We start from the raw sequence: 14,389 nt of genomic DNA, 5'->3' as shown, positions 1-14,389 counted from the left end.
GACATCAGCCTGGACTAAAGGTTCAGGTAGTATCTTTGGTCCAGAGATCCGGCCCACATACCTCAATCGCTATGCATTTGTCGCCTTGTAGGTAGTATTAGTTGATTCACGCAATGGTCAAAGATGTTTGCAGACCCCTGGACTTTTAGCCCAGGCAACGCGTGAGCATGGAGAGTATGGCACACCCCCTGATGATGTGGAACTCGACCTTCTGCCTCTAGCAATGTATAGGTAAACAGCAGTTGCAATGATTTCAAGCCGTTCCATATGCCGGAGGATCAGGGTTTTTACTATCCCGTGTGGTTGATGCCAATCTGGAACTGGGGGCAGAGGGGTTCCTGCTGGGACCAACCCTTGGCAGCGGATAAAGTCCTAAAAATAAAAGTGGGGGGACTCATCAGCAAACGCAGTGGGATGCGACGTCGCCAGAAATTAGCATATCAAAGTGAAATATGCACATTTCATTAAAATGGCTTTGCATAACCACCCAAATTGCACAGGACGAATGGCATTTGACTTTCATAAAATCAACACGCACACAAAACCAAGAGAGGAGATTTTCTTCTAATAGTGTTTTTGAAAATGTTAAAAAGGTGTGCATGTTTTAAACTCCAAGAACCAATTTTCCCTGGAACTTGTAGTGCCGAAATGTGACTTTTTCCTTCAGCTGTTTTGTCAATTTTCATCAGGTTATACAGTGCAGTGGTGAATTGTCTGACCTGTAAATCCGACGATTCGATGCCCGAGGTCGGCTTAAATTCAAAGAGGATATTCAATGTTTCTGATTTTAGCTGGGTGGGGGCTGAGTCCACCCTCAGAAAAAAGTGTGTGGACTCCGTCCACCTGCGTGTACCCTCGACTTGAGCCTTGCTTGGCAGGGATATGGAAATGTTGCCTAAAAGTGTGACAGAGACCAAGCCAACTAGGTTTTCTCTTGGACTCACCCACAACAGAGTCAGCACATACGCTGAAAGACCGTCCATCGGCAATGGGGGAATGGATGGCTAAGAATTGGCTGAAGTTAAACGGGGAGAAGACTGAGATCCTAGTTATTGGCCCTGCCAAAGTAAATGCCTCTTGGAATACAGAGTACTGTCCAGAGTCTTTTGGCCACTGGACCAGGACTAGGACTCCAGTGAAAAGCTTGGGCGTGAGACTCATGTCGTTGGGCTCAAGAGAGAGGCACAGATTACATCAGTGTGTAGCGCAGGCTTTACTAAACTAAACGTTTAAAAATAAATTCTTCCTCTCCTGCACGCGGAATGCCAGACGATGGTAGTCACATCGTACATCCTGGGATCTTTAGACTATTGCAACAGCATTTATCCAGGGCAACTGGCGTATCAGATCCAACACCTACAAATTCTTCAAAATGCAGCAGCCCGTCTGGCCCTGCTTGTTCTCGATTCTTGCTCCCACTCTGTGGAATGCTCTGCCCTTTCCTCTACATGAGTTTGAGAGTCATCTACAGTTTCATAAAGCGTTAAAAAATGCACCTTATTTTAGTTTACTTGCTTACAGCCCACCGGAGTGTGCGCTGTTATGTTATGTTATGTTATGTTAGGTGTATTTGTTAAGCGCACGTTTGCCAGAGGCATCATGGCGCTGGGAAGGAGAGAGTCCAGTATACACAGCAGCAGTAGCCCTAAAACAGATGCAGCGGCAGGCCATTCCAGCGTCGGGGTGCAGCGACAGAGAAAGCGTGCCCACCACAGCGCAAGCGCTGAAACACAGGGATGGCAAGTAAGCCAGATGTTGCTGAACGCAAGGATCGCGTAGGGAGGTAGCGCGTAAACTTAGTTCACAGGTATCCAGCCCCTTGGGCCTGCAGGGCACGATGAACCAAACACAAGGTTTTAAGAACAATGCACTGGGCAACTGGCAGCCAGTGCAAAGACTGCAGCACTGGAGATATGTGAGCACCATATGGAGAGCCAGCGGCAACCCGGGCAGTGATATTCTGTAACCGTTGGAGCTGCTGAATCAGTCCCTTTGGTTGTGATAAATAGAGGAAATTACAATAGGCGAGACGACAAAGCACAAGGGCGGCCACAACAGGAGGATGGAGATGGGCAGGAATTAATGGGAGAACCTTCCTAAAAATTCGTAAATGGAAATCCCCTGCTTTACAGACAGCGGCAACCTGGGACTCCATAGAAAATGTGGCCAAGATTAATGCCCCCAAGTTCCTCACCTTATCGGCCGGGAGGGGACCCAAAGAGAAAGGCCAGAAAGAAGACACCCAAAGTGACGGATCAGGAGGGGATCCAACCACCAGCACCTCAGTCTTGTGCCCATTTAATTTCAGCCAGTTGTGGGTCACCCAATCTCCCATAGCTGTCAGACATCTCCTCAAGCACGACATCTCAGCCTGATCATGATCTAATCGGATCAGGATCTGAGTGACGTCAGCATACGAGTAACATCTGACGCTGAAGGAGTGGATGAGACACACAATAGGCCAGATGTAAATATTGAAGAGAATGGGGGACAGGGCGGAGCATTGAGGGACACCACAAAGGAGTGAAAAGATAGAAGAGAGGAACGGGGGGAGTGAGAGAATCTGAGTTCTTTCGGCCAGGAAGCAGGTAAACCAAGCGTGAACCTGGCCAGAAATTCTGACTTGGGCCAGGCAATCGAACAGGATGGGGTGATCCACAGTGTCGAAAGCCGCTGACAGGTCTAAAAGAATCAGGGCGCCCACCCCTCCTGCATCGACCAACCTGGCCATATCGTCAAGAACTGAGACCAGGACACTCTCTGTCCCCCGACTTGGTCTGAGCCCAGATTGCTGTGCTTGCATTATGATTTAGTTAAAACTGGGGAGGGACGCACTAATAAGACTGCAGGTTTCTTTGTTCAAAGAGGTGGCGGAAAGACTTACTGCTTGCCCTGTGAGTCACGTGCCTGGACTGAGACGAGTAGCTGTCCGGAGTGTTTATTCTTGACACATGTTCCATTTCCAATTTACTGGCTATGAGCACTCACTATGTGTATGAATTCAAGGTGGGGTTGTTACAACTTACAAAATATGCCCTTTTCAGTTATTTTCTATAAAAGTACTGCCTCCTTGCTCACTCTACTGGCCGTTGATGGATTCCTGTAGAAGCGCAAGTGCTGCCTGCCTGATCTTGACACTGCAAGGAAATTGGGCAGTGCCAGTATCAGCCAGTGATGTGTTCCACAGCACACTCCAGTGGAAAGCAGGAAGGTTCATTGGGGTATGATGGTAGCGCGTGCATGGGCAAGCAGTGGAAGGCATCTTGTGTTGATCATGGCAGGAAGGTTCATTGGGGTATGATGGTAGCTCGTGCATGGGCAAGCAGTGGAAGGCATCTTGTGTTGATCATGGCAGGAAAGTTCATTGTGGTATTATGGTAGCTCGTGCATGGGCAAGCAGCGGAAGGCATCTTGTGTTGATCATGGCAGGAAGGTTCATTGTGGTATGATGGTAGCTCGTGCATGGGCAAGCAGTGGAAGGCATCTTGTGTTGATCATGGCAGGAAGGTTCATTGTGGTATGATGGTAGCTCGTGCATGGGAAAGCACAATGGACATAGTGGTCAGAAGAATAGTGGAGGGGAGAGAGGATGCTGGGGTGGCAGGTCGAACAGCATTACTCACCCAGTACAACAGCACTGCTGCACAACCGAGTCTTCAAATGAGGATTCAAAGTCATGTTCTAGTTCACAAGTGGGGAGTTACGCGTGGTTGTTGCAGGCATACATGTTGCTGCTGGGGTGAGTCATTATCAGTGTGATGGGGAACAAGTGTGTAGCTGCTAAAGAGGTATTTATTGGGAGGAACCGGCAAGTGCAGCCACCCACCTTTGAGCAGGTAAGTAAGCTGTCATTTCCAGAACAGAGAACATGGGATACAAGTCTATGATTCACAGAAGGACATCAGTACTAGCACAAGATAGCTTAGCCAGAGCAATAGAGTGGGGTAAATGTTAAGGCATGTGCTTCACTGATGGCAATAGCTTTGGCTAACCCGGGCACACACCATACTAAGGTAGCAACCAATAGTACATTTTAAAGCGCAATAGGCTGAGAGGTGATGGAAGTCTTTCTTGAAAGCAGCAGCTTTAAAGTTCTACTGCGTTTGTTCAAGTACATTTTTCTAAACAAACAGAGTAAAACTTTAACGCCGCTAGTTTCGGAGAAAGGCTTCCCTCGCCTCTCTGCCTAACAAAATGCAACTGGGCACATCCAGGGGTGCGCCTAGGCTAAAATCTCAGCAAGGGGCTAACCCTGCAAAGGTTGGGAGAGGCGCTAACTTCAGAGATGGTGGAGGAGGAGAAAACTTTTGTGTAGGGGCCTCTAACTTCATTACTCATTGTATTGAGACTGTTCTAGTGCATCTCCAATGTGAGAATCAGTTAACTCTTTCCTTTAAGTCTGAAACACCCACTTCTTGCAGAGCCTGAAGATCCTAGAAAGTGTGGAAATGGCAGATGGAGTGCAATGAAAGACTCCATATCATAGCCTAACAGGGCATTGCAGAGTGTAGGGGCAATGCTCTGTACGGCCCAAGCAACTTCAGTGGCTGGGAGCAACCGGGGAGAAAATGTAATGTTGGTTCTACCACAGTTAGTCCGCTATACTAGAATCTCTGGTGAAAGATAGTTGTGAGGACTGGGAAAGCTCGCTCCCTTGCAAGCAGGTGGTGTTGAATTGGAGCTTTGAACAGTTCCAATGTTGGACTGGCTTGGATGCGCTGTTTTCAGTGAAGTGGGGCAAGTAGATAGAAGGAATGAGGGGGGCACAGTGGGGATGAGGCACCATGTGGTTGAGTCAGAGGAGCGGGCTCAAGATGGTGCTTAGAGAGAGGGATACAGTTAGACGGGTACCGAGGAGAAAGGCCATGGATGGCTTGAGTGACTTTGCATGGGAAGACGTCCAGCATGGTGATTGCACAGAGAGATATGGGAGGACCTAGAAAGCTTGAAGAGATGTCAATTGGCAAAGTTAAGAACATTGTCAAGAGGGAGCAAGGTGTACTGAGGGAGTTCAAGGAGAAGGCTTGAACAGCCGTCAGGTTTGCTGAGCCATGGGATGAGTTAACAGTTTTGGTAGGGTCGTGAGTAAGGTAAGTATGGATTTTGTGAACATTAAGAAGGTTACAGCACACTACAGTGTCAGTGAATGTAAGAAGTCTTTTAGATAGTGGTTGCTCTCCAATAGGACTGCATAGTTTAGAGCCTTGGGCGGAGAGAAGGAAGAAGATAGGAGAGGAAAGAGCAGGGATGGTGTTACAAGACGGGAGAAACTACTGTTTTTGAAGAATTTAGCTTGAGCTAGTAGAGGGTCATCCAGAGTCTGATAGCTATGATGTAACCCCCGGTCGGGGATAAAAGAGAGGATTCCTGGGCGCGTGAAGCAAAAGAATTGGGTCCCAGGGATCCCGAAATAGGAAAAAAGCATCGGGTCCCCGATACAAGCCACGCCGGGTACCCGGAAGTATGAAGAGAGTTAGAGTAAGGGACCCTTGCACGTGGGCACACAAGGGTCACACTGCTCTAGAGAAGAAAAAAAACAGTCACCAGTGCGAGCGGAGCAACGTTGACAGTTAGAGAGACCCTTAAGAAGGGTTAGAGGTGCTCCACTCAGTGACGGTGACCACTCAGCTCAGGCCTTTATATTGGCAATCCCCTGATTAGCAGGGGAGTGCCTATAATCAGTGCTGTCCCCAAGGTGGTCCTCATTTCAGGGCAAATGATATTACTCGCGCTCCCCATAGCAGGGGAGCGCCTTCAGTGTGTTTAGCCCTCCTGGGGTTTCATTAAAATAATAAGGGCCTCCTCCCGTACAGGTGGCCCACCAGAACTCCCTGGGCCACACCTGGCAGATGTGGTCCAGGTGGAGTGAGTAGTGTGGGGCCCCTCACGCTGCCTCTGAGTGCTGGGCTGCATCTAACTGTTGCTGCTGCTGCTGCCTGCTGCCCACTGCCCGGAGAGACCCCCTTAAAGAGCGCAGGAAGAAGGAAGGAAGATCAAGCAAGCAGCAAGGACCTTGAGCCAGCCCTGGCCAGGTTGTCTTACAAGTAAGGTCTTTTTTAAACAGTTTTTAGTACAGTGCACTGTATAGACTTTGTGTATATTTTTAAAGACATTTTATATTTTTAAAGGACTCTATATTTTTGTGTTAATTTTTTAAGTCATTCAGCCGTATAGGAGAATTTAAGTTGTATATATTGTCTAGTGTTATCCCTTTTTGTGAAAAACTCACAAACCCCTTCTGGTGTACTGGAGAAGTATATAAGAAAGCTTAAAACAACTCAAAAGAACTGTACACCAGCAATCCTTTTGTCTGCCTCTCCTTTTGAGCTCCAGTTACTAAACTCTTGTGTTTCCTCCTTAGGGTATTTGGGGAACCTGCCTACCCTAACCTCTTGATCTTCCCTACCCGTACCATCTTCCTATCAAAGTACACCAGGGTAATTTCGAACCCAGGAGAGAGGGGTTGGTGACAGGTAAGAGGCGGGCCAAGTTATAAGTGAAGGGTTATGTTGTATATTGTGTGCCCGCCTACACCTGTCTCCCTATAAGGTGTGTTGGAGGATCACCCCGCTACAGTGAGACAGCTGGCAATCTTGTCAAATATGGCAGGGGTAGATGAAGGAATGATTTAGTTTCCATTGGAAAGAGGTGATTGTGAAAGCTGGCAAAAGAGATGGGTTTTCCTAGGGCAGCAGTATGGTAGAGAGCAAACAGCAAGAGTCTAAGGACAGACCTTGGGGGACCTTGATAGAGAGAGTGGTGGGTCCCAATGTTTATGTATTCCAGGGGATTTCGAAAAAGCGACCTTCCAGATCAGGGACAATCTAGCATGGGTCACCATCACGGAATTCAAGGTATTGTATAATGAGGAGGAGGGAGGAGTTGTCCACAGTGTTGAAAATGACAGAAAGGTCCAGGAGGATGAATATAGAGGAGAGTTTGGAGTGGTGAGCATTGGGGAGAAGGTTGGCGACTTGCATCAGTATAGTGTCATTGGAGTGGCTCCAGCAAAAGCCAGATTGAAGGGCTTCTCCAAGGCTGTTCCCTTTCAGGTAATTAGTGATCCGATTGAAGACTATCATTACAAGGACCTTGTAAGGGTTAGGAAGAAGGAAGGCAGGGTGGTAGTTCACCATCGTCGTAGGATCAGACGAGGGTGTTCATTAGAAGAGAAAGGATAGTTGCAGATTTGTAGGAAGCGTGGAAGGGACCAATGGAGAGAGAGGTTGAATAGTCCTGGGAGATAAGAGCAGGTGAAAGGGATTAATTATTTCACGACATGGTTAGCAAATGAGTCAACAGGAGCTCAGGGCGATGGGGAGTAGTATGGTTCTTTAATATGTTCCAACACCAGGCACGGTGTGTTTATTAATTCTAACCAGACATGACCCTTTACAGATACCCGTTTGTAAATTACAGACCTTCTGTCCTTTTTGCGGAGCCATTACGAATCTGCATATTTCCTGAGCTTGACACTTCATTTAAATACAATTCATTTGTAACTCAAGGGAAAACACTTACTTTTATCCTGCTCTCAACTACCCCTATGTAGTTTTAATGGGACTTCATACCTCTCAGTATATGCGCCATAAGACTTCAGCAGACGATAGCCCTCAAGAAGTCTTCTTTCTCTGTGCTTTCAATGCTGTACATCCCCTCGCCTCTCCTTCCCATCTGAACTTCATGCTCCCTCACCCAAGGCTCGCAATCTTGGGGGTCTCTTTGGTATTGACCTACAACTGCAACAATTCATCACTATCACAGCCTCTGCTGGACATATTAATGATAATGATGTGGTATTTATAATGCGCCTTTATCCAAAGCACTTTACATACAATATCACCCAACCGAAAATTGGTACTCATTTATCGACCTCGGAAGGATGAAAGGCTTAGTTGGTCGTGCTGGGATTCGAACCTGCAACCTGCAGATCACGCTCAGATCGCAGCAGCGAGCGATCAATCCGCTGAGCTATTTTACTGGCTTAATCTCCTTCACATTTGGAAAATGTGTTCTGTTTTTACTAACCACTCTAGAAAACTCTAATCTCCACTCATGTACACTGCAAACTGGACTATTGCCCAAGCCTAATCCTTTGCTTTCCTCTCTACTCTTTCCTCCCTCCAGACAAAGTCCTCAACTTTGCTAACCACACTCTCTACAACCTACCACAATCCTTCCCCACTTCTACGTACCAACAACATGCTGGTTGGATCTCCATGCACAGCCGTTCTCTTTTCAATTTCCTTCCCCTAGTCTACAGAGCTATCAATGGTCTTGTTTCTCAAAACCTGTCTGATTGTACCTTACTTTACTCACCATTTCGTTCCCGCCAATTCTACCTACACTCAACCTCACCGTCCTATAATCCCCATGTGCCTCATCTCGCTCCCGCTCTTTCTCCTTACTCACCCCCACCCCAATGGAACCCACTACCCATAACAATCAAAGCCAGAACAACTGTGGGCATCTTCAAAGCTCAGCATAAACATCACATACTTGCGAAAGAGGGAGCCCCTTGCAAACTCCCCCATCCTCCCTATCTGACCCCGCCGCTGCCTCCAGTGACACTTAATCATTGTATATATTTGATTAGTACTCCTCTTTAGTTTGAAGCACTTTCCCCCTTAGATTAATGTTACCTTTGTAAATTGCCTGTTTTCTTATATACATTTTGGTTTTGTTTAATTGGTTTTGTCACTGCTTTGTCCTAGTGTGTACGTGCTCATAAACTGGCTCACTACTCAGTCAATCAATCAACTTTATTTCGGACATAGCCCATAAAAGTACAATAAAAAAACAATTTAATAAAAATGTGAAACAGTAAAACTGTAAGCTATAAAATTGAACAGGCAGGTTCTAAAGCAATATACAGCAATATACAGCAATATACATAGATGAGTACAACATAGATAATGCACATGTTGGTATTGCTTCAGACCAAGTCAATACATTTAATCTGAACCGTAAAGCCCTATTTAAAAAATTGAAACTGCAAATATGACATACTAATGTTCCGTCATTTTACATAGGGCATCCGCATCTGCTGCGGAGAGGGCCTGATGTTGTAGATGATAGGACGAAGCCATCTTGCACGCAGTTTTTCATAGGTCACACATATTAGCAGGAAATGCATATGGGATTCTTCTGCGGTAGGGCAGGATGGACAGAATTTTGAGGAACACTGAGACCATGTGCAAGATATAGATGAATATTTAGGAACACTGAGACCATTTGCAAGGTAGTTGTGAATTTTGAGCAACACTGAGACCATGTGCAAGATAGAGATGAAGGTTGAGGACCACTGAGACCATTTGCAAGATAGTTGAGAATTCTGAGGAACACTGAGACCATGTGCAAGATAGAGATGAATGTTGAGGACCACTGAGACCATTTGCAAGATAGTTGTGAATTCTGAGCAACACTGAGACCATGTGCAAGATAGTTGTGAATTTAGAGGAACACTGAGACCATGTGCAAGATAGAGATGAATGTTGAGGACCACTGAGACCATTTGCAAGATAGTTGTGAATTATGAGCAACACTGAGACCATGTGCAAGATAGTTGTGAATTTTGAGGAACACTGAGACCATGTGCAAGATAAAGATGAATGTTGAGGACCACTGAGACCATTTGCAAGATAGTTGTGAATTTTGAGGACCACTGAGACCATTTGCAAGATAGTTGTACATTTTGAGGAACACTGGACCATGTGCAAGATAGAGGTGCATTTTGAGGAACACTGAGACCATGTGCAAGATAGAGATGAATGTTGAGGACCACTGAGACCATTTGCAAGATAGTTGTGAATTTTTAGGAACACTGAGACCTTTTGCAAGGTAGTTGTGGATTTTGAGCAACACTGAGACCATGTGCAAGGTAGTTGTGAATTTTGAGGAACACTGAGACCATGTGCAAGATAGTTGTGTATTTTGAGGAACACTGAGACCATGTGCAAGATAGTTGTGAATTTTGAGGAACACTGAGACCATTTGCAAGATAGAGATGAATATTTAGGAACACTGAGACCATTTGCAAGGTAGTTGTGAATTTTGAGCAACACTGAGACCATGTGCAAGATAGTTGTGAATTTTGAGGAACACTGAGACCATGTGCACGATAGTTGTGAATTTTGAGGAACACTGAGACCATGTGCAAGATATTTGTGAATTCTGAGGAACACGGAGACCATGTGCAAGATAGAGATGAATGTTGAGGAACACTGACACCATGTGCAAGATAGCTGCGCCACTGGGAAAACATACAGTCTGAATTTATTTAATATATAAAACACCAGACGAGCTAAGACACATCTAGTTAAGGTAAGGCTCAGCGTCTAAGGCTCAGTGTCTAATTTAAATTTGAACATTAGCTAGCCCGTAAAGCTGGATAAGATAGTTGAATCAGAGATCATTAGTTCCAGAAGCAGGGTTTCTAATTTTAATTGAGTTATCCTTACTGTCTCGCCATGACCTTCATACTTTTGTCCAGTAGGTGCGGCATACCCACATCTGGCTAAAATGCTGTACAGATGCCTGCACCACTTCCATGATTTACCACTAGGGGATTCTATCACATCTTTAAACATTTCATGCTTTCATACGTAGCCAGAAGTGGAGGGGTCTGCTCGTGATCAGAGCGGTGTAACGCCAGTTTCCATCAGGAAGGTGACCGATGGCGAGACTAAGAGTTTTTTTTAGAAATGTATTTTCTGTAATGGCCGGAGTTGGAACAGAGTCAAACCCCCAGATCTCGTTGGCATATAAGGCAGCAGACCGTGCCTGTTCCACGTACACTTCTAGCACCGTGAATGGAAGGCGGTGCCAACCAGTTTGTAAATTGATTGTGTGTATTGCTCCAGATTGCCTTTTCAGGGTGAGGTCAAATTTGTCTAATTGCAAGGACCATTTCACTTTTTTTTGAATCTTAACCCCCAGACAATCATACAAGCGAACTGCTGGAGCGGGTCACCTTCAATGCAGATGTTAGTTTTAATTTCCTGTCTGAGGTTACACACCATGACTACCGTCTTGGAACGGTTTATTAAAAGTCTTCTTTCATTGCAGAAATCTGTTAGTATGGAAAGCTGTTTTAAAATATCGCATGTTAGTCTTTTGGTTTAAAACGGTGTCATCAGTATGAATTATAATGCCCACTTTACGTTTTGGCAAAAGTAGGAACGTCTGAATTTATATTTTAGATTCTTAAAATTAGATAATTCACATAGATTAAAAACAGAAGGGGATAAGCACACAGCCCTGAGCCACTCCTTCTTTCGACAGAAAACATATTTCTTCTTGCTCCCCCCTGGTCGAATCTGACAGTGGCAGAGATATTTTCATACAGAGCTTCTTATAGAGCTTAATATTTCTTGAGGGATTTTACGATCATATAAAATATTCCATAGGATATTTCTATCAATGAAGTCAAACGCAGATTTAAAATCAAAAAAGACTGAGAAAATGGTTTCTTTTTTTAAAACCACATAACTGCTTAAAATGGAGACTAGGCACAGAGTTTGCTCGATTGTAGACAACCCCCTTTTGAAACACACTTGAAGGTACGAGGTGATACCCTTTTCCTTCACCAAACTCTTTAAGTGGGAGATAAACAGTTTTCCATATACCTGGGATAGCCCATCTATCAGACTGATGGGCCTATAATTGTTTGGTACTTGATCTTTTTTTACAGATGGGCACTGTCTCTGCCGTACGCCAACTGGAGGGGACATAATCCAGGTTGCGACTGGGACTGAACGTTTCTAGAAGGTTTTGGATCAGGTGATCGCACAGGCAGTTGAAGAAGCAAGCCGAATTGAAGCCAAAATGCTATCATCTTCCTTGAAGATGTCTTCCTCTCATCTTGATGCTATCCATGGGAATGCCTCCGCCATCTGTAAATGTGTTATCGTAAGTCATTTCTTATGAGATTGACCTCCCTGTTCTTCAAATTAATACAATTACAAATGAAACCCCAGTGTCCTCCAAGAGCAGCAACAGGTCGCTGGCACCACTTGATTGTTGGAGAAATAAAACTCAAACAAAATAATTTGAAAGTTTCAAAGGACAGAGCCTGTTTATTGTGTTGGAACTCAATATATCAGAGACCTGACAGCATATACTCTTTCAACCTTCTCAAAATAACACGCTCTCTCCCCCAAGACGCTGACCTTTATAAATTACAGCATGATTATGAGAAGGAAACTGAATCCTAAGATAATACCCATAAGGGATGGCCTTAACTATCCGTGGGATGGCACCCTGCTTCGCTTTGGAAGCACACTCTCACTACGTCCTTCCTTCATCTCTGCACTTGTCCAGCGTCAACGCAGATGCACCGCCTGTGCCGATCACCTGATCCAGAACCTTCTGGAAATGTTCAGTGCCAGCGGCAACCTGGCATCACCCACCTCCTTCCTCACATACATTTAACTTTCCAGATGTGCATTTAAACTCACAATCTGCTATTGCTCAAGTGTCTAGAACACATAATGCCTCCCAGCGCCCATGGCTCAAAGGACAGTTTCGGCATTATTCAGAACCAACCATCTAATACTATTCTGGCCTATTTATTATTGGATCCTCAGTGGTAACAAGCAAGGTCTACAGCGCTGTGCCAGCGTCTCTAACGGCTGCTGTCTAATAATGGCATGTCTATGCCAGTACAATCATATGTTATAATGTGCAACCTAGAAAGAACATGTTATGATTAATAATGAAACTAGACGAAACATAACATGAGGGAATGATAATGAATAAAAACAAGTGGTTAAAGAGAAACTAAACAGAAATTAAGTACTCTTTTTCACAAGTAGGGCACAGAAGTCTCTGTGTATAAGGTCAACAAGCAGTCCGTAGCTGGTACATGGGCAGATGGTGGTGGGTGTTGAAGCAAAACTTTGACCTAGGACAAACAAGTTAGGGAGGGATATTTACAAGCAGACAACAGTAAGTGCATTTGTGGTAAGAAGGTTGGCTCATGGGGACACAGAGTTTTTTTGGGGGGTGGGTGCTTCTTCAAGGTGCGGTGGAAGGGAGCAAGAGGTTAGAATGGTCACAGGCTGAGAGTGGGACAGACCCAATTGAAGTGGGTGCTAGAGCAGAAGGTGAGAGGAGGTCAGGAGCAGGAGACCCAGGTAGTCCGACATGGGGGCAAGCCCATGAATCGATCCGAAGACAAGGAAGAGGAATTTACGGAAGGACCAGTACTGCATTTATAGACAGCTGTAATGCAGGAGGAGGCAAGAGATGGGAGTGGAATGGAGGGATTGTACAGGATATGGAGGGGGCAAAGTGAGGATTATGTTGAGGAGTGCAAAGGCATAGCTAGAGAGACTTAGGGAGAATGCAACTAAGGAGTATGGTGCAGATAAGAGTTTCAGAAGAGCGGTAGGTGAGGACGGGGTGGATCGTGCGGGCGTTGGGACGATTGATGCTGGTGCCAGTGGCTGAAGAGGTAATGAAGTAGTGGAGTTCTGACCACTGTCAAAGAGAACCCCAGAGGTCTGAGGAATGTATGGGGAAGAAATTGGAGAGCAGAGAAACAAAGGGGCATTGAAGTCTCTGAGACCGGTGACTTCCACCCTAGGTGAGATTAGCATAATACAGCAAAGTGCCATCAAGTGCCATCAAGTGACGAATGGCAGAGAGGCGGTCAGAGTGCCTCTGGAAGATGTGTGTGAAAGAGGGAAAGGAGAAGAAGATCTGTGTATCATCCACAAAGAGATGGGAGGAGAACCCAAGGAGGAAATTAGTTTACCAAGGGAGGAGGTAAAGAGCAGAGGGTCTAGGACAGGACCTTGGGGGACTCCTGCCAGAAGAAGTGCATTATCAGATCTAAGTCTGTGGCATTCAAAGGACAACAATGCAGAAGGCTGCCTGCAGAAGTCCCCCTCTTGCAAGACTGCTCTTTGCATTTAAACACTCTCTCCCTCCGTTTTCAGAGGTTCACCCGCACCCCCTTTTCTCACTCTGTGGCCCTCTACAACCCCCTTCACCCTGGCTACACTTACCTGATCCCTGACTCACTCTCCGCTTTACATCTCAATCGTCCGCCTGGGGGAATCTCGCCACACTGATGTGCGGCAGCCTTTTTCTGTTGCTCCTCAGTGTGTCGCTCTTATCTTCATGCGGTCAATGGACTGCAAATGGTATTATGGGAAGTCCAAGTCCAGGAGAGAGAAGGAAAGCCAGCATCAGAGGAGACAAACACGGGGAGAGCAGTTTCCTGAATTCCAAGGTGGGAGAGGAGTAGTAAGAGAGAAAGAGAGGTCTAGTCTGAAAAGCAAGTGATAGATACAGAAGGGTGAGGACAGAGAAGTGGTCTAGAGTAGTGGACATTCTGAGACATGGGTCAGTGTGGTTTAGTTGAGTGACAGCCGGAGCATCA

General features: G+C 45.7%; 1 protein-coding gene and 1 long non-coding RNA gene across 3 annotated transcripts in view; one reads left to right on the top strand and one right to left on the bottom strand.

Moving 5' to 3' along the window:
- LOC138511230 (uncharacterized) overlaps positions 1-14,389 on the top strand; it is a 294,238-nt gene that overhangs the window by 44,449 nt on the left and 235,400 nt on the right. For both annotated transcript variants that reach the window (XR_011280592.1, XR_011280591.1), the window contains exon 2: positions 6,362-6,473. This is a non-coding gene — a long non-coding RNA (uncharacterized lncRNA). The remainder of the gene's footprint in view (positions 1-6,361; positions 6,474-14,389) is intronic.
- The window catches only part of SPAG8 (sperm associated antigen 8), a 419,928-nt gene that overhangs the window by 380,487 nt on the left and 25,052 nt on the right, over positions 1-14,389 (bottom strand). The window lies entirely within an intron of this gene.

The sequence above is a fragment of the Ambystoma mexicanum genome, chromosome 6p (assembly GCF_040938575.1).
Source record: "Ambystoma mexicanum isolate Mex_15411 chromosome 6p, UKY_AmexF1_1, whole genome shotgun sequence".
In the NCBI taxonomy this organism is placed as follows: Eukaryota; Metazoa; Chordata; class Amphibia; order Caudata; family Ambystomatidae; genus Ambystoma; species Ambystoma mexicanum.
This window is presented reverse-complemented; position numbering and strand designations above follow the sequence as displayed.